Raw genomic sequence first — 26,634 nt, 5'->3', positions numbered from 1 at the left:
AGAGAGTAACGGCTGCTGGTGATTGGAAACCTTAATTTATGGAAATGATAAACACTGAGGAGATATGAGTGGACACCTCCAGCATCTGCTATATTGGTTGTGAGCAGTGGTGTGGTTTTCTTCAGTAGGTCTTGATTCAAATTCTAAATGCCTCCCACCACCACTACAGAGTTGTTTTGACTACTTGGTAAGACTCCCAACTCCTCCCTTTGTGTTTTAGATGACTTGATTCAAGACTACTGTGCCCATTTCCAAGTTCCATTGGCTTCCATGTTCCATACTGCCTATCCAGCCTTTTTAAACCACTCTCTTGAATACTCTGGCAGCCTATACCTTCCCAGTTCTTCTTGCATGATTGCTTAACTGGTTGCAGCCCTATAACTTTTCTTGAACTGCAGCTATTGATCCTGACCTAAATATGTCATAACTTAAAGAAGCTCAGATAAAGGCCCACCGGGGCCTCAGCAGGATTCAGAATTTTTGGTTGAACTCCTAACTCTAGTCCCTTACCCATAGGGAACTAGGCTTTCCCAAAAGAGCACCTCCAATAGTGGTCCACACATGCCCGAATTCTAGCAAGAACTCAATTTAGGCTCAAACCATGATCTGTACATGAAACTAGTTTTTTTTCTGTCCCATGAATTTTTTGACCATCTCCTTTCTTTCTATATACAGCTATTTCCAACCCAAGCCTATGTCATTCTCCTGAATATAATTTGGTTTTGTTCTTGATCTTGTTCATAGCTAAGTGAAATATAGACCCTGCTTCTGAAAAGCAAATTAAGAACTGAAATTGTAGTGCAGTTTTAACCTTCCTAGGACCATATTCTTACTTTACAAGCTTAGCAGCTGGCTCACTGATTCCTGCCATGCCTCCACAGATGAATTGGTGAATCTAGTAAACTTGTTTCTGTAATATAAATAGCATAAATTAACTCTTTATGCTTTCCGGATTTTTCTGTTCACTTCATATTGTCAGTAAAACTCTTCATCACCCCCCCCACCAAAATAAAGAGTACCTCCAATGTATCTATTCACTCCATCAGGGTCAGTCCTCCCACCCTCATCTAAATGTCCATAGCCTGAAAAGACCACTGATCTCGGCAATTTGACCCAATTCTCCAAGGCTTCCAAAGGAGGGCATGTCTCCACCTAGTAAGACCCAGCTAGACCGACCAACTCCAACCCCTCAGGATTCACTTTCCTTGGGCATCTCTCACAAGTCAACACTGCCACCCACACACCAGCCTCATCAGCGCACAATTCTCCATTCCCACCTTGACCCAACAGTTCTCTCTTGATTTGCTGCAGATCAGTTGTCACATTTCACAGGGATAATAAAAGGAAAGCAAAAGTAGATCAATGGTTGCCTAGGGCCAGGAGTGTGGTGGGGGATGGACCCATCTTGTGCAAAGGAGCGCAGGGGAATTTTTTGGATTATGGAAATGTTCTATACCTTCATTGGGTGGTGGTTACACAAGTGTATGCATTTGTCAAAATTTATGGAGATGCATGCTTTGAATGGGGGAATTTTGATTCATATAAGTTATATATCAACAAAGCTGATTATTTTATTTTTAAAATATTTGTTTATTATTTATTTATTTTGGCTGTGCTGGGTCTTAGTTGCGGCTCATGGGATGTTCGTTGTGGCATGTGGGCTCTTAGTTGCAGCATGCGGACTCTTAGTTGCAGCATGCGGACTCTTAGTTGCAGCATGAATGTGGGATCTAGTTGCCCAACCAGGGATTGAACCTGGGCCCCCTGCATTGGCAGCGTGGAGTCTTAACCACTGGGCCACCAGGGAAGTCCCAATAAAGCTGATTATTTTTAAAGAGGGGTAGTAATCAAATCAACCATGGAGCATGCATGCCATTAATCTAATCTATTGGATGTGGCCTTCTATCCAAAGGCTTCAGTACTATCCCACCTCTGAGAGGAGGCATCCTGGGCAGTCTCCCCTGTTTCCCAACATGGCACCCCAAAGACTCTGCCTTGGCTGTCTTCCCTACATCTGGGTGGATGGGGACAGACTTTTCACAAAAACATATAAACGCATTCCACTCCACTCTCCTAAATTATTTGTATGACATAATGCATGCTAGAGAATAGGCACTCAGTTATATGTTGAATGAAAGAATCAGTGGTACCAAGTTAGAGTAGATGTGTGAGAAACACCCAAAAAATACATGAGATTGATTGATTTTCAATATATCAGTTTAAATGATTTCATCCATAATTGCTCATTTCCTTTCAGCTGTTTCAACTAGAAGTAGAACCTATTCTATAAAATTACAGGATTAAAAATTATTGTAATAGATACTGCGTACCAAACTTTTAAGTACAAACTTAAATATATGTAGGGGTCGAACTGGTCCTAAAAATAAAAATGTTGGGAAAGGAAAAAGAGATTGAATTGTTTAGTTACGGCTTAAAGCTCAATCTTAGAAAAGATTTTGAATATTTGAGATTTTTCACCTTGATATAGTAGATATTGATTTATTGCTTTTTTGTTTGACAATCAAGGTGCAGTGCATCACACTCCAAGGTGGGGATGCAAAGATGAATAGGACATAGTTCACATCATAAAGGCACATAAACCAGAAAAATCAATATGTGACCAACTAAAGATTGAATCATTATTTGCTTCCAAAATAATAACTGAAGTGTAACCTGTAACATCCATGGCATTGCATTTTTTGGTAATTTATTTATTTTGTTTATTTTATTTTTGACTGTGTTGGGTCTTCGTTGCTGCGTGCGGGCTTTTCTCTAGTTATGGCGAGCAGGGACTACTCTTTGTTGTGGTGTGCGGGCTTCTCATTGCAGTGGCTTCTCTTGTTACGGAGCATGGGCTCTAGGCGCATGGGCTTCAGTAGTTGTGGCTTGCGGGCTCTAGAGCGCAGGCTCAGTAGTTGTGGAGCAAGGGCTTAGTTGCTCCACGGCATGTGGGATATTCCCAGACCAGGGCTCGAACTCATGTCCCCTGCATTGGCAGGCAGATTCTTAACCACTGCGCCACTAGGGAAGTCCAACCAATGACATTTTTATTGCAGTCTTCTTGGTATCATTATCTGGTAATAGGTGCTACAAAAATTCTGTTGTTATTTTGTATTTTATTTTGTAAATTAACTTTGCTTTATGTATTTCTAAAACATATTTCCACACCACTCATTGTTTTCACCACTAGTTTAAATATGTAGCTCATAATAAAAGATAAAAGTACTATCATATTTCCATGGCCAAATGCCATCCCCAAATCACTCCACTAAATAGATACTTTGTAATTTCAAAAGGCATGCACTTTTATCTGACTTTTTAAAGACTGACTTCATCAAATAAGAAATAAATTGCATATGATTAAAATACAGTTGTAATAATATTCACCATGGAGGATATTCACAAAATCATTGAAACTCAGTTTTTCAAAGTTTTTCACGCTTTAAGTATGTCCCTATGTGCCAATTTCACTTGAAACCAATTGAATTCACTAATTCATATCTAAAAATAAACGTAGGTGATTTATTACTACTTAATCAAAAAAACCCAAAAATTACAAAAGAGGAAAAAATAGAATAGAAAATTTATCCCATCTCAAGTAATAAAGGAAGTATTATTTTACAAAAACTTATTTCATATATGTATATATGTGTGTCAATTTGCATGAACATGTGTATTAGGTTGCAGTGTAAAAGCTATTTCTCACTGTGAGAAAGTGATCAAAAAAGATTGGAAAACAAATGCCCAGTTGTTTTCAATAGATTGGCCTTCTGTAGTCTTGATTCCTTGTGATTGCTAAATTGAGATCAGGAGCAGGGGAGCAGGTAAGAGAACCAGATTGCCTTCAGAGCGGTGTGGACCTGCAGGGCTGCAGACCATCTATCTTGGAAAATAGCCAGTCATCGTCTACATGAAAATTCTCAGTGATGAAACCTACTTTAGGAGCTGCGCTGGGTGAGAAGAGCTTCCAGTACGAAAGTCTGCTCTCAGAGGAGTCCCACGGACCTGCAACGTCCATGTGAAAACTGCGTGAGCTTCTTTCTCATCTGGTTGGTTTTCACCCCAGGACGTGTGTATGCCTGCAGACACTGGTTTCCCCTGATAATCCTGCAGAGCTCCTGATTCCGACTCTGTATCTTTTATTTCAGCTCCTCCCTTATGCAATACCGCCTCTCCTTTTGAGGTCACCCAACGGACATTTAAAAACATGTTTTTGGTAATTCTTTGTTGTATTTTTAAGTAAATTTATATTTGTGGGTAAGTAATAGAGGTGTTGAACTCAAGTTCACAAGCGTAACGCCTCTCCTTTTCCTGTCCTCCTGCCACCACTTTCCTCCCCAGAGGGAGTAAATGTTACTAGATTTTTTTTGCTGAGTAACAACCACTCTCACATTTAAAGCTGGGCTGGGAAGGAGGTTCCTGGAAAATGGTTTTGCAACCTTTGGGCTTCTACCACCTGAGGGGTGAAAAAGTTGGGAGAGAGAGTTGGAGATTCATAGATTAGGAGAGAACTGCTAGGGTCCCACACGTGTACTCCTAAACTGTAAGCCTGTTGGAGCAGTTTTGGTCCACCTCTGGCCCTATGACAGCACCACCTTCTTCTGATCCTTCCATACCTCTGGGAATGAATCACCATGGCCTTATCATGGACATTCCAGTGCCTAGGAAGGAGGTGTGCCCTGGGAGCTCCCCTTGTGCACCCCTCTCGGTGCCCCTCCTGCTTTTGACTTAGGATCTCCCACAACATTCACTCCTCTAAGGAACAGCAGCTTGGTGTGATCCGTTATCTGCCCATTAGGCTGCTTTCTCAAAACAATCCACTTCCCTCCTTTCCACAGGTGTTTCCATGAGATTGATGGCCAGTCCAGTATCACTAGGATCACCTGGGGTTCTTCTTCCTGACACACCTCACACCCACGGGCAAGCTGAGATCACTACCCAGGCTCTGACCACGAGAGACTGTGTATGTCCAAAATGGATCTTAAAGCCAAACGCAGAGCCTTGGGGGTAGAGGTTAGAAAAATAGCTGTGGTCCAAAACCTGAGCGAGTAGCTGCTGTGGAAGGAGGCTCACTGATGAAGCAAGGGCAGGAGAGAGAAGCAGGAGCCAGAGCAGACCCCAAAGCCATGGAACACCCAGCAGAGCATCCGGGAGGCAGAAGGGTCTGCAAGCTGACCATGGCTGAATTTCCAGGAATGCGCCAGCACCAGCAGGGCTAAGCCCTGGGGGGGAAGGTCATGGAAAGCCAGGATTCGTGAAGTGGCAGGACAGCAAAGGGCCCAAGGAGTCCCAGACAAGGGTGTGGGAAGCGGAGATGGAGCTACTTGCTGAGAACTGCATGTGCAGTGGAGAAAAATCTCCCTGCTACTGGGAGAGAATTGTTTGTCACTGGGTGTACTGAAGCTTCACCGTTGGCGCCCCTGATGCTCATACAGTGGTAGAAGGCTTAATAAGCATTTGTAACATCCTAGGATTCCCATGCATGATCCCAGTAGATTTGACTTCTAGCAGAGACAACGGAGTATCTGGGTAAGTGTTTTCAATCCTAATATCATCCTAACACATCTGAGTGGATGGAAGAGTTCTCTGAGACTGTGAGGGATATAACCTGAGCCTGTGTGTGGGATTATCACAGAAATGGGGATAAAAAAGCCAGTCACCTTGACCTACAATGTGGACAAGTAAGTCCAGCACACTCACCAAAGACATGCAGGGAAGCTTGGGTGGACTCTGTCTTTCAACAAAGATATAACTCAGTCACATAGACACACCACCTACTAGGAAAGATGGGAAATGTAGTCTCATGGAGAGCTATGGACTGAATGTTTGTGTTCCCCACAAAATCTATATGTTCAAACCCTAACCGCCAATGGAATAGTATTGTCAATTCAAACTCCACCTAGGCCTTCTCAGACTCTTTCATACCCTAACTGGTGAGGGCTCAAGGCTTGCAACACCAGTTTTCAGTACTTTTCCAAGTACTACAAAGGTCCACTGGCATCTCCCTTAGAAACATGGGAATATTTGAAACCCAGAGTCCTGGAAACTTAGTCAAAACTGAGACAGCAGAGTCCTATTCTCATATCCTATTGTCAAATCATTTTTTGGAGGAAAAAAGAGCATACATCTGCATCACACTCATATTTCCTAGTATGTTCCCTGCATAGAATATCTCTGGGAAGGTTCACAAGAGAGTTAAAAGATAATATTTGTTTTTTCTGAGGAAAGGAACTAGGTGATGGGACAAGCAAAGAGAGAAGGTTTTCACTTTTATAACTTTTGAATTCTAAACCATATTATTATTTATAAAGTTACTTTTAAAAAGGAAAAAGAGCCGAGAATTAAAAAAATTTTTTTAGAACCTTATAAGGAGAGACAGGATTGCATAAGGAAAAGCACATGTGGAGAGGCTAAATTCTGGGAAGGCAAAATAGCCCAACTGTTCTGTGGTCCAAGCATGCTCTGGGGTTAAAATGAAGTAAATGAAAGCAATTTGTGCAATTTTTCTACAAATATTGCAAGTTCACAGGATTTTCCCTCTAAAGGATGGATTCCACCAGAAGACTACAAAATCAACGTATTCGTTCATCCTTTATTTCAACAAATACTTGGGTACCTGTTATGTGCCAGCCACTCTTCTAAGTGCTGAGCATAAAGGATTGACCAGAACAAAACCCCAGGCCTCATATATTCTAATGCAGGGAGAGGTCAGAAAGTGTAAAATAAAGGTAAGTAAATTATACAGTATAGCAGAGGGTGGGAAGTGCTAAAGAGAAAAAGAAAATTGTAGAGGATAAAAAAGGAGTTACAGGTGGAGAGGTGCATACTGAAGTTTTAAACAGGGTGGTCAGGGAAGGAGGATTCAATGAGAAGATGACTTGGGAGAGGGGGAAGACTTTCAGTCTTTCACACAGGGCCACATGCTCAGAAGGGCCCCATACTTGGTTTGACACACTACCTCATTGTCTTGAAAATCTTAATAAATTTTTAACAAGAACTCCCACATTTTCATTTTATATTGGTCCTGCATATTAGGTAGAGGATCCTGCTTTCAGATAATTGGGAATGAGCTTTGTAGGAAAGGGGAATAGCAAAGAGCATATCTGGAGTTTACAAGGAGCAAGGAGGCCAAGGAGACTGGAGATGGAGTCAGGACAGTGATGGGGTGATGATGTGCCACATAATGTGAGATCATCCTCTAGGTGGGATGGAGAACAGTTTGTGGGGTTTGAGCAGTGGAGTGACTCAACATGTGTTTTAAAAGACTAGCTCTGGATTTTTATTGAGAATAAACTATAGATGGGCAAGAACAGAATTGAAGATACCATTAAGAGGCTATTGCAATAATCCAAGTGAGACATGGCTTGGACATGTTGTTAGAGTGAAGGTAGTGAGAGATGGTCAGATTCTGGATGCGTTTTGGAGGATTTTTCAGATTTTATATAGGGTCAGAGATTGAAAGAAGAGTTGTGGATGGCTCTAAAGTTGGCCTGAGCAACTAGAAGGATGGAGTCACCATTTTGGGAATGTAGAAGGCTGTGGCAGAAGCAAGTTTTCCAGGGAATAAGAGGAATTCACTTTTAGACATTTTAAGCTTAAGTTATTTCACCTCTAAAAGGAGATGTCCAATAGGTAATTGAGTATCTGTCTTGGGAGTTCAGGGGAGAAACTACATTGACAATATATATTTAGAAATTATTAGCTCAAATGGATGACATTTAAAGTCATGGGAGAAGATGAATCAGCATGCAAGTGTACAGAGAGAAAAGTTCAAGGTCTGAGTTCTGAGGTGCTCCATGGTAGAGGCAGAACATGAGGGGGAACCAGCAAAAGGAAGACTCCTAAAGTACACTGCATATAGAAAAATTACCATCCAATAAAAACTGAATGAGAAGAATATCTCTTAATATACTGGAAAAAACAGTGGCATTCAGTACTGCAGATATACACAGTTTTGACATCAGTCCAGGCTTTAGTAAGAGCTCCCAATTTAGATGGTCCACTAGCAAATGGATATAACTGACTAGCAGAAGAGCAATGAATTTCAAGCCATGGAAATGGATAATCATTATTATTGTTGTTGTTAATAATTTAAAAAGAAGAAAGAGAGAAATAGAGTCTGGACTTGTAGGATGTCCAACAATCCCAGTTTCCCTGATACTGAGGCAATTCCCAGGATGCAGGATTTTCATGCTAAAAGTGGGAAAGTCCCAGGCAGATGAGTTGGTCAACCCAACATGGTGTCAGTCTTTTATTTGCATCCAGTCTTCCCAGCTAATACCTTATGGTTTCTCATCTGTAAAAACAGGAGTAATACAGGATTGTTATTAAGGTAAAACAGGAATATTATATATCAGAATGCCTGATGTTTAGTAGGTACTCAATAAATGATAACTATTATTAATATTAGGAGAAAACTGCCTTGTGTACCTCGGTAAACTCTAAGGACACCACTAGATTATGGCAAGCAAATTATTTGGTGTTCACAGTTATGATCCAGAGTTACAAAGGAACATTAATTATGTTCATTATATTTCTGTTTAGCACCATTATCCATTGAGAGGTATAGGGATCATGACATGAAATAAGAGGAAGCCCAACACAATATTTGGTTCTATCATAAACAGTATTTACACCATCATAATAATATTAACATTGGCCATTGACTTGTAAATTATGGAATTAAACTATAGACAAATTATGGGGAAATTAACCATAGTTTCAGAACAAAGTATAAATGCTATTAATCTGAATACTGTCAAAGTAGATCTATAGCTATCAAAAGAAGAGTGGAAATGGGGTAAAGACAGGCAGTGGAATTATCAAGATCCAAAGTGTGAAATTAAATACTATGTCTTGTTTGTGGAAAACAAAGCAGAGATTTAAACGTATTGTTTAAAGATGCCTGAATACAAGTGGAGGAACAGAGACTAGTGACAGAACCTTTTCAAAGGGTGGAGAAATTGGGATTGATGGAAGTGAACTAAATCCTCACTCATCATAAAATGACGAGGTGTAAAGTTGATAAATTTTTTAAACGGTGTAATGTTATTGTTGAGAAGTATGGAGTTAACCACCACAAGAAAAAATTATAGAAATGATTAAAATAGTATCTGGGAACAGGATTGGAGTGGAGGCAGGAGACAGCCTCATACAGAAAATACATGAATCAGTATTTTCATGATAAGCCTCTTTCTCTCTCCCCCCATCTGATTTTAATAGTTTGCATTGATTATATTTATGAAAGAGGTTTTAAAATTAAAAAGAGGAAGAAGCATATAAAATTGGCTGTCCATTCAGAATACTTTTTCAAAGGATATTTGAGTGCTTAAAGGCATTTAGCACTTCAGAAAACTGAGCTATTTGTAGTGACTCATTCTTTGAGTATGTAAGGAAACCAAACTTTTACTCCACCCAGTTCCTCCTCCATTCAGAAACTGGGTCACTATCAATATGGCTGCTGAAAATCGTATTCTCATATCTTGATTGCACTTTATTTAGATAAGACTGACAAATCAACCAGCCACTATATTAGTTGGCTTGGGCTGCTTTTAAGAAAATATCACAGACTGAGTGGCATAAACAACAGAAATTTATTTTCTCACAATTCTGGAGGCTAGAAGTCCAAGATGAAGTGCTGTCAGGATTGGTTTCTGGTGAGGCCTCTTTGCAATGCTGGGCATCTTTTCATGTGCCTGTTGGCCATCTGTATGTCTTCTTTGGAGAAAAGTCTATTTAGGCCTTTGGCCCATTTTTCTATTGGGTTGTTTGTTTCTTTGTTGTTGAGTTGTATGAGTTGTTTGTATATTTTGGAAATTAATCACTTATCAGTCACGTCATTTGCAAAGATTTTCTCCCAGTCTATACATTGTCTTTTCATTTTGTTTATGGTTTTCTTTGCATACAAAAGCTTGTAAGTTTGATTAGATCCCATTTGTTTATTTTTACTTTTATTTCTATTGCCTTGGGAGACTGACCTAAGAAAACATTGGTATGATTTATGTCAGAGAATGTTTTGCCTATTTTCTCTTCCAGGAGTTTTATGAAAACCACCATTTTTAATGAAATCAAACCTTCCCCTCAGGATAACAGTTCTAACATACCGGCTGCCTAAATTTCGATGTTGTACATTATCTGGTATGCAAAGTGTTCCTTTTCAATTTGGATTTGGCAGAAACTTCAAAACACACAGGTAGTGTAGTAGCATCTGTACCAGGTTTCAGAGGGTTAACAGTTCTCCCATTGGTCAAGAAACTTTCCCAGCAGCTCATTTGCATTCTGAGTATCTGTATTTGTTTTCCATTGCTGTGTAACAAATTATCATAAATTTAGCAGCTTAAAACAACATGCATTTACAGTCTCACAGTTCCCGTATGTTAGAAGTCTGGCACAACATAACTTGGTTCTCTGTTCAGGGTCTCATGAGGCTGCACCAAGCTGTCTACCGGGCTGTGGTCCTATTGGAGTTTGGGGTCCTCTTCAAGTTCAGCCAGGTTTTGGTGGAATTCAGTTCCTGTTGGTTGTAGGACTGAGGTTCCTGTTGGCAGTCAGCTGGGTGTCACCCTCTGCTCTTACAGGCCACACTCAGGTTTTAGCCACGTGGCCCCTCCATTAACAGTTCACCACATGGCTGTTTGTCTTCTTCCAGGCTAACAGGAAAATGTCTCCCTGATGTTTCACCTTTTAAAGGGCTCATTCTAATCTAATCCACAGATCACATTCAATTTTGTCAATTATCCCAACAATGTCTATTATAGGTCCAGGATCATACATAGCATTTAATTGTCATGTCTCTTTTATCTCAAGTTCCTCAGTCTTTCCCAACTTTTATGACCTTGACATGTTTTTTAAATTAATGTATTTTATTTATTTATTTTTGGCTGAGTTGGGTCTTTGTTGCTGCGTGCAGGCTTTCTCTAGTTGCGGCGAGCGGGGGCTACTCTTTGTTGCAGAAGCACGGGCTTCTCATTGTGGTGGCTTCCCTTGTTGCAGAGCACGGGCTGTAGGTGCACGGGCTTCAGGAGTTGGGGCTCATGCGCTCTGGAGTGCAGGCTCAGTAGTTGTGGCACACGGGCTTAGTTGCTCCGCAGCATGTGGGATCTTCCCGGACCAGGACTTGAACCTGTGTCCACTGCATTGGCAGGTGGATTCTTAACCACTGCGCCACCAGGGAAGCCCCAAACTTGACATTTTTTTAAAGAGAACAAGCCAGTTACTTTCTAGAAAATCCCTATAATGCATTGAATGTTTGCACCCACCCCCTACAAATTTGTATATTAAAGCCCTAATCTTCAACGTGATGGTATTTGGAGATGGGGCCTTTGGGAGCTAAATAGGTTTAGATGATGTTGTGAGATTGGGACCCTCATGATGAGATTAGTGTCCTTATAAGAAGAGGAAGAGACCATAGCATCGTCTGTCTGTCTGTCTGTCTGTCTGTCTGTCTCTCTCTCTCTCTCTCTCTCTCTCTCTCTCTCCCCCTGCCATGAGGATACACTGAGAAGGTGGCTGTCTGCAAACCAGGAAGAGAGCTTTCACCAAAACCTGATCATGCTGGCCACTTGATCTCAGCCTCTAGAACTGTGAGAAATAAATTTCTGTTGCTCAAGCCAACCACACTATGGTATTTTGTTATCACAGCCAGAGCTGACTAAGAGGGTCCCTCAATTTGGGTTTATCTGGTATTTCCTCATAATTACGTACAAGTTTTATATTTTGGCAGAAATACCCCAAAAGTGATGCTATGTTCTTCTAATGGCATCCTTTCAGGAAGTACACAATGTCAATTTGTCCCAATACTGGGGATGTTTATAAGAGAGTGTATCAGGTTTCTCTGCCATAAAATTAACTGACAAGTATTTGATATTAATTAATAAACAATTAACATGTAGTCTGTGTGGAGGTAATTCTGAAAATATGTAAATATCTGTTCCTCATCAAGCATTCATTCACTGGTTTTATTTTTATTTATTTATTTATTTATCTTTGGCTGCAATGGGTCTTTGTTGCTGCACACAGGTTTTCTCTAGTTGCGGCGAGCGGGGGCTACTCTTCGTTGTGGTGCATGGGCTTCTCATTCTGGTGGCTTCTCTTGTTGTGGAGCACGGGTTCTAGGAGCACAGGATTCAGTAGTTGTGGCACATGGGTCAGTAGTTGTGGCTCACGGGCTTCTCAGAGTACAGGTTCAGTAGTTGTGGTGCATGGGCTTAGTTGCTCTGTGGCATGTGGGATCTTCCCGGACCAGGGCTCAAAACCGTGTCCCCTGCATTGGCAGGCAGATTCTTAACCACTGCACCACCAGGAAAGTCCCCATTCACTGGTTTTATCATCCACTGATGAATCTTCCCTGAATGAATTATTACTATAATGATTGCAAAATGCTTCTAGTTCCTCATTCCCTCTACACTTAGTTGGCATCTTACTGTGAGGCAGTTTCCCCTTCTCCCCCAATTTTTTCTTTCTTATTTATGCATTTATTTATACCAGTAAGAGCTCCTGGATTTCTATTTTATTGAGTGGATTGCATATGTCACTATTATTATTTGTTTTGATGCTTGAATTGTCCCAGATTTAACAAGAAGAATCTCCTTTAAGCAGATTCTTATGTCCTTATGACACATCCCTTACTATTCTTTGAGCAATTTTAACTGTCTGGAACAAAAAAAATATCTTCCAGGTTCATTTTGTACTTGTTGTTTTTTCCCATATCTGGAATTAGCTATTTATCCAAGGATCATTTCTTTTAGTAGAAGATAGTATTTAGAAACCAAGATCTGGGCACTGGTTATACTCATTGTTAATGGGATATTATAGCTTTTAGGTCCTCACAGGAACTAGAACTAGAAGTATATGAATACATGCATACAACTTATAAATCTATTTTTATATCAATCTACTTGTACAGATTCAAAAACATGGGTTCACACCAATATTTCCAATTCCAAACCAACACCACAGGGTTTTTTTTCCAGCCTCTGCTTTTCCATACTTGTAATTCCCTTCTCACATTGTGAGAAATTTGGATTCCATTATTCTCAATATATTTCCTTCTTCAGTCAATGCGCCAGTATGTAAGCAGTATTCTGACCATTCAGACTGTTTTCTTGGCCCTGGCCTTGGCAGCCCCAGCCTCTCTGGCTGAGCCATTGGCCCCAGTGCCAAACACACCAACCACAAAGGTCAAATACTCAGCCCTCGCCATCCTGGACACACTGGCTAATTCTTTAGTACTGCCACCACCAATCATCAGCTAATTCCTCATCCCTAGCTCTGCCAACCATGTTGACTACACCAATCAAAAAGATTAAATATTTTAAAAACCTAGATAGTGCTGCCATGCTTAAAATTGTTCAAAAGATATCGGTGGAACAGAAGAGAGAATCCAGAAATAAACCTAAATATGCATAGTGTTTTTGTTCATAATAAAGATGTCATTTCTGATCAGTGAATTTATATGCAATCTAGTCAGTGGGATAAATAAAATAGTGTTGGGGGAATTGAAGAATGTTATGAAAAATAAGGCTGGATTCAAATCTCACTGTATATACCAAAATTAATTACAGATGTATCAAAGATTTTGTATAAAATAAATCTATACAATTCCTGAATAAAGAATGAATGAATTTATATTAGATCCTGGAGTAGAAAAAGACCTTTCCAAGAAAGATATCAAAGCAGTGAGTTATAAGGCAAAACTTTGATAAACTTAACCACACCAAATTTATAAATTTCTCCTTGACAAATAAATAAATACATAAATAAATAAATCCTAAAAATCATTGACAAACTGGGGAAAGATATTTGCAGTATAGGAAAGCAAATAGCTGATATTCTTAATTTTCACAAAACTTTATATAAGTAGACAAAATAAATTCAAATAAAAAAGCTAAATAGAAAAATAAGCAAAGGATAAACAAGTAGTTAATAAATAAATAAAAGTGTAGATGAACAATGATTTTCAGCCTTACACAAAGGTAACGAAATGAGAACAAAGATGATGGAATGTAATGTTTCTCCCGTGAGACTGGCAAGAATGTAGGGTGGCTTCATGGATCCACCAGGCTGTGAACACACATAACTTCCTCTGGAGTTGTGTGGCACAGCAGCCCTAAGCCTGAGTTTTCGAGCATGAGATACAATCATTCTCATACATTGTTCTGGAATGTTGCCAAAGGGTAAATTTGTCGACTCCTCCTGGAGAAAAATTTGACAATTGATTTCAATATTTAAAATGTAAAGACTCATTAACCCAACAATCCCACTGCTAGTTATTTACCCTAAGGATATACTGGCAAAATATGCCAGAGTATCTCTTCAACTCTTCAGGGATACTCACTGCAGTCTTTTTCATAATAGTGAGAGAGAGAAAAAATGGAACTAACTAAATTGTCTGCCATAAGGGATTTGTTAAAGTATAGGTACATTCAACTGCTATATTAAAATGCCACAATTAAATAGAATGTGTTCTAAGTGCTGATATGAAAAGATTTCTAAAATTTTTCTATTATGTAAAAAAAAATAAAACAAAATTTTTAGTAGAAACCTTTTTGTACAAACTATTTTATACAAAGAGATGAATACAGATATGCAGCTATGAAAAGATTTTTTTCAAGGCCATCTGAAACAAAGGCATAGCAGGAAAGCAATAGCCTTATTCTAATGTTGACCTCAGAGCTGGGCTCTTTTTGACTGAGAAAGCCTAACAGGAAGTGTCTGAGCAAGGACAGTTTGATTTCTTACAGTTTGAGATACATTCGAGAAATGCCCCAAATTCTGGACTCTGTCTACTCTATCTGGTCTTTTTCTGCTCGAAAACAGGTCAGTTCTTGCCTGGACTCATCTCTCTCATAATTTTTTTAAGAATATAAACAGATAGTTCTATTTTTTAATTTTTTAAATTGAAGTATAGTTGATTTACAATGTTGTGTTAGTTTCAGGTGTATGGCAAAGTGATTCAGATATTTTTTTTTTCAGATTCTTTTCCCTTATAGGCTATTACAAAATATTGAGTATAGCTCCCTGCGTTATACAGTAGGTCCTTGTGGGTTATCTATTTTATATATATTAGTGTGTATCTGTTAATCCCAAACTCCTAATTTATCCCTCCCCCGCTTTCCCCTTTGGTAACCAAAAGTTTGTTTTCTATGACTGTGGGGGTATATTTCTGTTTTGTAAATAAGTTCATTTGTATCTTTTTTCAGATTACATATATAAGAAATATCATATGATATTTGTCTTTCTCTGTCTGGATTACATCCAGACATAACTTTGCCTGATAATCTCTAGGTTCATCCATGTTGCTGCAAGTGGCATTATTTATTCTTTTTTATGGCTAAGGAATATTCCATTGTATATATATACCACACCTTCTTTATCTATTCATCTGTTGATGGGCATTTAGTTTGCTTCCATGTCTTGGCTATTATAAATAGTGCTGCTATGAACATTGCAGTGCATGCATCTTTTCAAAATAGATTTTTCTCTGGATATATGCCCAGGTGTGGCATTGCTGGATCATATGGTAACTCTATTTTTACTATTTTAAGGAACCTCCATACTGTTCTACATAGTGGGTGCATCAATTTACATTCCCACCAACAGTGTAGGAGGGTTCCCTTTTCTCCACACCCTCTCCAGCATTTATTATGTGTAAACTTTTTGACAATGGCCATTCAGACTGGTGTGAGGTGATACCTCATTGCAGTATTGATTTTAATTTCTCTATTAATTAGTGATGTTGAGCAATTTTTCACATACCTGTTGGCCAACTGTATGTCTTCTTTGGAGAAATGTCCATTTAGATCTTCTGCCCATTTTTGATTGAATTGTTTATTGTTTTGATATTGAGCTGTAAAGTGGTTTGTATATTTTAGAAATTAATCCCTTGTCAGTCACATCATTTGCAAATATTTTCTTCCATTCTGTAGGTTGCCTTTTTATTTTATTGTTTCCTTTGCTGTGCAAAAGGTTTTAAGTTTAATTAGGTACCATTTGTTTATTTTTCTTTTTATTTCCATTACTCTAGCAGACGGGCCCAAAAAGATATGACTGTGATTTATGTCAGAGTGTTCTGTCTGTGTTTTCTTCTAGGAATTTTATAGTATCCAGTCTTACACTTAAGTTTTAATCCATTTGAGTTTATTTTTGTATATGGTGTTAGAGAATGTTCTAATTTCCATTCTTTTATATGTAACTGTCCAGTTTTCCCCAGACTTACTGAATAGACTGTCTTTTCTCCATTGTATATTCTTGCTTCCTTTATCATAGATTAGTTGACCATATGTGCGTGGGTTTATTTCTGGGCTTTCTATCCTGTTCTATTGATCTATATATCTGTTTTGATGCCAGTATCATACTTTTGATTAGTGTAGCTTTGTAGTATAGCCTGAAGTCAGACAGCCTGATTCCTCCAGCTCTGTTTTTCTTTCTCAAGATTAATTTGGCTATTTGGGGTCTTTTGTGTTTCCATACAAATTAAAAAAATTTTTTGTTCTAGTTATGTGAAAAATGCCATTGGTAATTTGATAGGAATTATATTGAATTTGTAGATTGCCTTGGGTAGTATAGCCATTTTAATTATATTGATTCTTCCAATCCAAGAACATGGTATATCTTTCCATCTGTTTGTGTCTTCTTCAATTTGTTTCATCAGTGTCTTATAGTTTTCAGAGTACAGGTTTTTTACCTCCTTAGGTAGGTTTATTCTTAGGTATATTATTCTTTTTGATGTGATGGTGAATGGACTTGTTTCCTTAATTTCTCTTTCTCATCTCTTGTTGTTAGTGTATAGAAATGCAACAGATTTCTGTGTATTCATTTTGTATCCTGCAACTTTACCAATTTCATTGATGAGCTTTAGAAGTTTTCTGGTAGCGTCTTTAGGATTTTCTATGTATAGTATCATGTTGTCTGCAAACGGTGTGAGTTTTACTTCTTTTTTTCCAATTTGGATTGCTTTTATTTCTTTTTCTTCTCTGATTACTGTGGCTAGGACTTCCAAAACTATGTTGAGTAAAAGTGGCAAGAGTGGGCATTCTTCTTCCTGATGTTAGAGAAAATGCTTTCAACTTTTCACCATTGAGTGAGAGGTTAGCTTTAGATTTGTCACATATGGCCTTTATTATGTTGAGGTGTGTACCCTCTATGCCCACTTTCTGGAGAGTTTTTATCATAAATGGATGTGGAATTTTATCAAAAACTTTTTCTGCATCTATTGAGATGATCATATGTTTTTTAATCTTCAATTTGTTAATGTAGTGTATCACACCAATTGATTTGCAGATATTGAAGAATCCTTGCATCCCTGGGATAAATCACACTTGATCATGGTGTATCATCCTTTTAATGTATTATTGGATTTGGTTTGATTGTATTTTGTAGAGGATTTTTGCATCTATGTTCATCAGTGATATTGACCTGTAATTCTTCTTTTTTGTGGTTTCTTTGATTTGGTATCAGTGTGATGGTGACCTCATAGAATGAGTTTGGGAGTGTTCCTTCCTCTGCAATTTTTTGGAATAGTTTCAGAAGGATAGGTGTTAACTCTTCTCTAAATGTTTGGTAGAATTTGCTTTTTAAGTCATCTGGTCCTGGACTTTTGTTTGTTGGGAGTTTTTTATAATCACAAATTCAATTTCAGTACTTGTAATTGGTCTGATCATATTTTCTTTCTTCCCGGTTCAGTCTTGGGAGATTGTACCTTTGTAAGAATTTGTCCATTTCTTCTATGTTTTACATTTTATTGACATTTAGTTGCTTGTAGTAGTCGCTTATGGTCCTTTGTATTTCTGTGGTGTTGGTTGTAACTTCTCCTTTTTCATTTCTAATTTTATTGATTTGGGCCCTTTTCCTTTTCTTCTTGATGAGTCTGGCTAAAGTTTTATCAGTTTTGTTTATCTTTTCATAGAACCAGCTTTTTGTCTTATTGATCTTTTCTATTGCCTTCTTAGTCTCTATTTCATTTATTTCTGCTCTGATCTGTATGATTTCTTTCCTTCTACTAACTACAGGTTTTGTTTGTTCTTCTTTCTCTAGTTCCTGTAGGTGTAAGGTTAGGTTGTTTGTTTGAGATTTTTCTTGATTCCTGATGTAAGCTTGTATCACTATGAACTTCCCCTTAGAACTGCTTTTGCTGCATCCCACAGGTTTTGGATCATTGTGTTTTCATTTTAATTGTCTCTAATATTTTTTTTAATTTCCTCTTTGATTTTTTCAGTGATCCATTGGTTGTTTAGTAGCATATTGTTTAGCCTCCATGTGTTTGTGTTTTTTGCAGTTGATTTCAAATCTCATAGTGTTGTGGTCAGAAAAGATGTTTAATAAGATTTCAATTTTCTTAAATTTACCAAGACTTGCCTTGTGGCCCAGCATGTGATCTATCCTGGATAATGTTCCATGTGCACTTGAAAAGAATGTGTATCCTGCAGCTTTCAGATGGAATGCTCTACAAATATTAATTAAGTCCATCTGATCTAATGTGTCATTTAAGACCTGTGTTTCCTTATTGATTTTCTTTCTGGATAATCTGTCCATCAATGTAAATGTAAGTACAGTGTTAAAATCTCCTTCTATTATTATGTTACTGTCAATTTCTCCTTTTATGTCTGTTAATATTTGCCTTATATATTGAGATGTTCCTATGTTGGGTGCATATATATTTACAATTGTTATATCTTCTTGGATTGATCCCTTGATTATTATGTAATGTCCTTTATCTCTTGTAACAGTCTTTATTTTAAAGTCTATTTTGTCTGATATAAGTATTGCTACTCCAGCTTTGTTTTGATTTCCATTTATGTGGAGTAACTTTTTCCATCCCTCACGTTCAGTCTGTATGTGTCTCTAGATCTGAAGTGAGTCTCTCGTAGACAGCATATATAAGGGTCTTGCTTTTGTATCCATTCATCCAGTCTGTGTCTTTTCCTTGGAGCATTTAATCCATTTGTGTTTAATTATTGATACATATGCTTTTTGTTTTGTTTTGTTTTGTTTTTTTGTGGTACGCGGGCCTCTCACTGTTGTGGCCTCTCCTGTTGCGGAGCACAGGCTCTGGACGCGCAGGCTCAGCGGCCATGGCTCATGGGCCCAGCCGCTCCGTGGCATGTGGGATCTTCCCAGACTGGGGCACGAACCCGTGTCCCCTGCATTGGCAGGCAGACTCTCAACCACTGCGCCACCAGGGAAGCTCTCTTTGGGATTTTTAGGGTTACAAAATATGGCAGGAATGGAAAGGGAGGGGAAAAAATGGTCCCTATTAAGGCCAGGGGAAGAATTTAGGGAAAATCTGGAAGACAGAGGAATGAGAACAGCTGTGATGTATGAGGAATATAAATTGAAGTGGGAAAGGAAGCTTTTAGATAGATCACTGTAATATTAAATCCCCTTCATGGTATTTGGGGGAGAAATGCAAAAAAGCACCTGAATTATTTTGAAATTGCTTTTTGATTAATGAATTATTTATTTGGTAGCAATATATCTTTGAGCCACAGTGGGTCATGGATTTACATGTGCAACAAGATGTTAAACCTGAAGTTTTGACTGAGACACCATGTATCAGATACCAAAGTAAATGGAGAGACAGAATACCATGCAGGAAGGTATAAGCAGGTTTACAAAACCCAGTTAAATGAGTAATGCCTATCAAAAGTACAAAAGGGTTTGGGAGGTTGAAGATTAGAAAGGGCTTCGGAAAAGGTTTCTGTATTGAAGTTCCCATCTATCCCCAAGGGGTATAGGTGAGTGGTGCTACCTTCACACCTCAAGCATGGTGTGAGGACCTTTAAGCAGACTGCTTTAAGAGCTAAACAGGTGTTCCCTAGTTGGAGGGGTATGTGTTGATTGGTGTGGAGAATGATAAATCGAATGGGTGAAAGACCAGACTGTACTGGAAGCCTGCTTACCTCCCTAATGAGGGTAAATGATGTATGAGTGCTGCCAAGGACCACATGTAGGTCACAACATGGAGAGGGATCAGGCCTGGAGCCCTTCTAAATTCTGACCAAAGAGGATCTCCTAGAAGGATGATGGGAACCCTACTGAAAATCTGACCAAAAGACACCACAGGAAAACCAGAGGCTGAGGGTATGATATACATCACCTGCACCGTGAGAAGTGCCAGCAGCGGTGCCTCTGAAGAAACCAGGAGAAAGGCCCACAGAGAGTCAGCCATAATGACCTATGAGACCCAGAAAGTTCTAGTCCATTCATCCATTCAACAATAAATATTTATTAAGCACCTACTACATGCCGGATGATGTTCTAGGCCCTCTAGCATATGTCAGTGAACTACTGTGGAGCCTGCATCCTTTAAAGAAGCAGTGGGGGAGGGAAGACAAACAATAATAAATATGTAAATTACAGAATGTGATAGATACTGAAAAGTGCTATTGGGAGAATGAGAAGCTGGATAAGATGGGAGTTAAATATATTTAAATGTACAATACATATAAAAATTTTATATTTTTAAAAATATTTTTATCAGGGTAAGGACAATGGGAGTTGTAATATTTTTAACTTTAAATTTATAACAATTCCAAACTTATAGAATAGTTATACATTACAGAGAACTCCCATATACCTCCTATGTACATACATATATATATATATATATATGTGTGCATTTACATATTACCTATACATTATCAATATGGCTCACAGATTTTTATTTAAGTAACTATAATTTCATACTATCCTTATTTATATTAAATATCAAATTTTTATTAGCACACCTTTACTTTTTAGTACAACAAAATTTTCCAGGCTGACCTAGGTTTCAGCCATTTTCCCAAGAATCCCTGGTTTCTCCTAGTGGAGAATGGTATTTAGAAATCAAACAATCAGGATCTGGGTCCTAGGTGTGTTCTTTGCTACTTGGATGTCATTACCCTTTCAGCAGACAAAGCTATAAATATATATATGTTTGTATATACACACACATATTCTATGATATGAATATCTGTGTCCCCCTTGCAAATCCATATGTTGAAATCCTAACCTCCAAGACGATGGTATTAGGTTAAGGGGCCTTTGGGGAGTGATTAGGTCATGAGGGTGAAGAGGATACAGTGAGAAATCTAAGACACAGAAGAGGGCCCTCCCCTGACCATGCTGGCACCCTGATCTTGGACTTCCAGCCTCCAGAACCATGAGAACTAAATTTCTATTGTTTTTGTAAGCCACCCAGTCTGTGGTATTTTGCTATAGCAGCCCAAACAGAGCATGTGTGTGTATATATATATATATATGTGTGTGTTCACATTTATTTGTATGACTGATAAATGTGTGTTTATCTTCTCTTCCCAAGAGTAAGAAAAGTGAACTTGAGCCAACTATATTCAGTTTATTCTTCCCAGAGTCACCAATCAAGTAAGTCATTTCACCTTCCCAGGGACAGCATGGGCAGGGACAAAGAGGGAAACTAAGAGCCACAATAGCTGAGCTCCCTCCACCTGGAAGGAAGGGAAACATGGGGATACCTGTCCTTCCCTAATACTATCTCCCTAGTAAAAATACATCCTTTTTATCTTTTTTTCTCCCCTCCTGCTACTATAAAGTAGCTCTCTTATCAGTACAGTCTCTCCACTTCTTCCATCTACTCTTGGCTGTCCAAGGATTTGCCTCCTTTAGTTATACCATTTCTTACGTCATCAAAATCTCTCCTTATTGCCTTATTTAGGCCACTCATCATCTTCCTGTTGACCCTTTATTTTTCTACTTCCTTCACAGCCAAGCATATCAAAGAGTTGTCTACACACTCTTATGTCTCTACTTCCTCATATTCATACTTCCTGCAATTCTTTCTTCAACCCCCCTTCAATCAAGCATTCTTCCTTCCACGGGGCTCCTCTGAAGCTGCTCGTATTCATGTCCTTTCTCTTTCCAAATCTTAGTTGACCTTTCAGCAACGTTTGCCAGTTGACCACTCCTTCTTCCTCTCTGGCCTTTGTAAATCACTCCTTGGTTTCCCTCTTACCTCACTGGTAATGAATTCTTACCTTCTTCTTGTTTTCCTTTGCCAGCTCCTCCTCCTTTACCAACCTCCAAATGTTGAAGAGCCCAACAGTTGGGATCTCTAGCCTGACCTCATTCTGTTCCATCTACATGTGATCTTAAATACCATCCACATGTCTTTCATTTCCAAAAGTATATCTCAAGCTCAGACCTGAGAGCCAGACTCTTATAGTAACTCTCAGTCTTCTCCTGGGTATCTAAGAGGTATCTCAAAATAAGATGCAGTGGCAGAGACTAGCTAGTTGTTCACCAAATCCTTATTACCTTGAGCTCCCAGTCAAGCATTTCCTAGCTTCCCATACAGCTGGATGTAGCTCTAGAGCGGGGCAGAGTCATAAGACAGAAAGAGCTTGGATTCATGAATCAATGAACAAAAACATCACTCACTGAATACTCACATTGAACTGTTTTATGAACAAGAAAAGAAAAATCTATTGTGTTCTGCCATTGCTATTTTAAGGTTATTTGTTCAACAACAGTTAGCCTACACAGACTATTACAGATGTCAAAAACTGAACTTGACTCCCCAACCCAAATTCCTTCCCCCACCAATCTTCTCTACCTTGGTAATTCCTTGGTAACTGATGCCTTTCTCCATTATATTACTCAAGACAGAAGCCTTGATATCTTTCTTTTCCTTATCCACACATCCAGCCCACAAACAAGCTCTCTTGGTTCTATCTCTGTATTATTCCAGTTTTGCTAAAATAACTAACAAACTCACAGTGAGTTACAGTAAATATTTATGCCTCACATACAAGTCTGCAGGCTGGCTGTGCTTGTGCTAGGCTTGACTGACCTTGTTTGTGTTCAGCCTAGTTTGGCTCCAGATTGCAAATCAGGTTTGGGTCTGCAAGCCATGTGTCCCATTCTGGGACTCAGAGTGAAGAAGCAATGGCTTCCTGAAACATGCTCTTTTCACATGGGTGGCAGAGCACAAAAGAGACGACAGAAGTTGTCCATGCCTCCTAAAGCTTCAGGTTGAAATCTCAGTCACGATTCGTAATTATCTTGTTTTTACTGGCAATTTCCCCTATGAAAATGCAGGTTCTGTTCCTGCCTGGTGTCTAGTAGGCATTCAACAAATGTTTATGAAATTGATGTTAAATGAGAGGATTCTGGAAAAGCAGTTTGAGGCTACACTGCTAAAGGATATTGAAATATCATGTAGGAGAGTCTGGACTCCATCCTAAAGACATTAGTCAGTCACCAAAGGAGAGGTCTGCTTTAGAAGGGTAACTATGATGGTAGCTGGGTGATGAATGTCTAAAGAGAAGCAGTTAAAAGGTTACTGTAATTGTCTAGGTTAGAGGAGACTTGAGGCATAAACTAGGGCAGAGGGACTAGAAGGGAGACTGCTTTGAGGTGTTATCAACAAGAATCGGTTAATAACAACAGCATTTATTAAGTGCCTAGAGTAGGCCCAGACTTTATGCTATTTTTACAAAAGCCAAGCAAAATGGGAATTGGTATACTAATTTTGCAGATTAAAAAAAAATTTTCAGAGAACTTATATAATTTCCCCCCAGAATCTCACAGCTAAATAAATGACTATTCTGGAATTCCATTGCAGGACTATCTGATTCCCAAGCCCAGGGAGTGAAAGACAAGGAGTGGTGCTAAGTTTCCAGCTAAGGTAATTACTTAGGATGTCCTTTGCTGAAATACATACAGGTTTGCTGGGAAAGGTAATGAATGTGGTTTTAGTTACCCTGTGGGTTAGAAGCCTGTAATACAGTAGGTGGTTTGCCTGAAACAGAAACTGACTCTGGTTAACTCGCCAAATAGGGTATTTCTTGGAAGGCTATGGGGACTCCCAGAATCATTGGTAGGCTGGAGGGACAGGCTTCATGAAAAGGTCACAAACCCAGGGAGTTCCAGACAGTGAGACAACAAGAACTAGCCATATGTGTATTCATTGAACAGAGAGTTATTGAGTGCATACTCCATGCCAGGCACCTCAGAGCACTGGGGACACAGCAGTGAAGAGTCAATACCGCCACCTTCATGCAACTTACATTCAAATGGGGCACCCAGGTCATAAACAAATCGGTTAATTAAATCCAAAAATATGTCAGATGGTAGAAAATAAAACAAGGAAGGGGGATAAAGAGTGCCTTGAGGAGAGAGAAGTTGCAATTTTCAATGGAGTGGTCAGAAAAGCCCCTCGGAGAGTCCTGGTCCATCCACTGCTGCAGCCACGTGAATGAATGAGAACTCCAAATGTCCCCTTGTTGCTGTTCATTCTCTTGGAAGTAACATCTGATTGGCAAAGATGAAGGCATGTGCTCACCCCCTTATCTCTTCTGAAATGAGGGAGAGGAAGAATTGCCTTTCAACTTGTATATTTTGATAAGCACTACCTACAAAGAACATACATAAAATGAGGGATTTTCCCAAAAGAGATGAGTGTTTGGCCTCTAAAAACCCAAATAACCACAGGAGTGGATGCAACCAATAAGAGAGTCAAAGAAGAGACTCATCAAAGAGAAGAGTGAGAAGAAAAAATAAAGGGTAGCACTTTGGAGAATTTTGAATACGTCTGAAGCTGCAGGTTGATGAAGAGGAACTAGTAAAGGAGAGCAGAAAGAAAAGAATCTGGAGAGAGCAATGTTTGAGAATCCAAGGATAGAGAGAGCTTACGAGGTCAATGGTGACTTTATGAAGAGGCTTGGAAGAAGACATTGTAAATGGAGAAAGAACCAATGGTGAGTGAAGTAGGGACAGAGTAACCTCTGAGCCAAAGTGTTCTACATCATAATTCATGTTGTTATAAAGGAACTTGCAAAATATATTATCCTGTGGCAAAAGGAATGTAGGACTTCTGTCCTCATTTCATTTGAACTTCACAACAACCTTGTGAGACAGGTCTTATCCTCACTGTGAGATGGAGGAAAATGATATCTAATATTCAGTGTTGGAGATTATAAATCTTTTCCTGGAGTGCATCTTGTTAATAGATATCAAAAGACCTTAAAATGTATGTATTCTCTGAACCAGAAATTCCTCTTTAAGGGTATTTAGCCAAAAGAAATAAGAGCACGCATACAGATTTATCTACAAGGTTATATGTTGCTTGTAATAGTAAAGAATTGAAAACAAGCTAGTTCCAACAAGAGGGGATTGGTATGTACATGCTGTGAAATGATGTGCAATCAGTACCAAATAATGCTGCAGAATAAACTGTTCAAGAAAGAAAAAGGGAAATGGTTTATAATTTATGAAATGGAAAAAGCAGACAACAAAAAGTATATACAGTATGATTCCATTTTTGCTTCTTGTGGATTTTTTCCCCATATTTTCCAAAATGTCTGCAATAAACAAATATTACTCTTGAGATTTTTTAAAAGTAAGGTCCTGTGTGGTTAAGTATTTGTCTGTGTCAAACAGGGATAACTGGGAAAGGAGGGGCCAGAATTATGCTCTTGACTCTTCAATCATTCCTTCTACCACCTCAGGCCATGTCTTCTTATATAGAACAGTCAGTAAGTGTCTTCTGACTTGTTGCTATAACAAAAATGCCATAGGATGGGTTACTTAAACAGCAAACATTTATTTCTCCAAATTCTGGAGCCTGGGAAGGCAAAGATCAAGGTGCTGGCAGATTCAGTGTCTGATGAAAGCCTACTTCGTGGTTCATAAATGGCTGTCTTGCCTGTGTCCTCACACAACAGAAGGGCCAAGGGAGCTCTCTGGGGTCTCTTTTATAGGGACACTAATCCCATTGATGAGGGCTCTACCCTCACGAACTAATACCTGGCAAAGGCCCAAGCCATGAATACCAGGGCAGAGGGGATTAGGTTTCAACATATGAAATGAGGTTTGCGTGGGGAGGGGTGGGGGGAGGTAGACAAAGAGTACAACAGAGAACACCGTCAGTCTATAGACGCAAGGGGGAAAAAATGTCCCTCAATAATGTAAAAATGCTTTCCTACTTTTTCTACTTGCAGTGTTCAGTGAAAACAAGTCCTTTACAATCAACATGCCAGAAACCCTACCATGTAAGGCCTTCTTGTACTGAAAAAGTTAAAAGCGTGAGAATGGTTGGAAGTTGTTTAAACAACAATCATAAAGATTTTAAGAGGGCTTCCCTGGTGGCGCAGTGGTTGAGAGTCCGCCTGCCTATGCAGGGGACGCGGGTTCGTGCCCCGGTCCGGGAGGATCCCACATGCCGCGGAGCGGCTGGGCCCGTGAGCCATAGGCCCGCGTACCGCAAAAAAAAAAAAAAAAAAAAAAAAAAAAAAAGATTTTAAGAGACCTCAAAATACTTCCGGATGTGTGGATATGACAAATCAACAAAAAGGAACCAACACCCAGCCTACAGCCTTGTAAAATACAGATTCCAGCCTTTCTACACCTCAACCTGGAAGCACAGGCTCTCGTAGAGAGGGGAAGTACTCCCACATAAGAGACACTAGGGGTGGCCCAGATGTGGCAATCCCTAGTAGGATGTGGGGTATCCAGAGGAAAGGGGTGACGGGCGCACTTAAGGCACGTGAAAACTGTAAAGTTTGGTGCCTTCTGCCGTCGGCGGTTCCAAGGCTGAGTTAACGGCACTTAGATGCAAGCTCTACTCCCTCCGGCTCGACCCTAATTGCAGGCCTCACTCAAGACCTCATCGGACTT

General features: G+C 39.2%; 1 long non-coding RNA gene across 1 annotated transcript; it reads left to right on the top strand.

Moving 5' to 3' along the window:
• Positions 1-21,298: 21,298 nt before the first annotated feature.
• LOC141278746 (uncharacterized) lies at positions 21,299-26,201 on the top strand. Its single transcript, XR_012331883.1, has 3 exons — positions 21,299-21,363; positions 23,582-23,644; positions 25,959-26,201. It is a non-coding gene; the product is annotated as an uncharacterized lncRNA (long non-coding RNA).
• The last annotated feature ends 433 nt before the right edge of the window (positions 26,202-26,634 follow it).

The sequence above is a fragment of the Tursiops truncatus genome, chromosome 1 (genome assembly GCF_011762595.2).
Source record: "Tursiops truncatus isolate mTurTru1 chromosome 1, mTurTru1.mat.Y, whole genome shotgun sequence".
In the NCBI taxonomy this organism is placed as follows: Eukaryota; Metazoa; Chordata; class Mammalia; order Artiodactyla; family Delphinidae; genus Tursiops; species Tursiops truncatus.
This window is presented reverse-complemented; position numbering and strand designations above follow the sequence as displayed.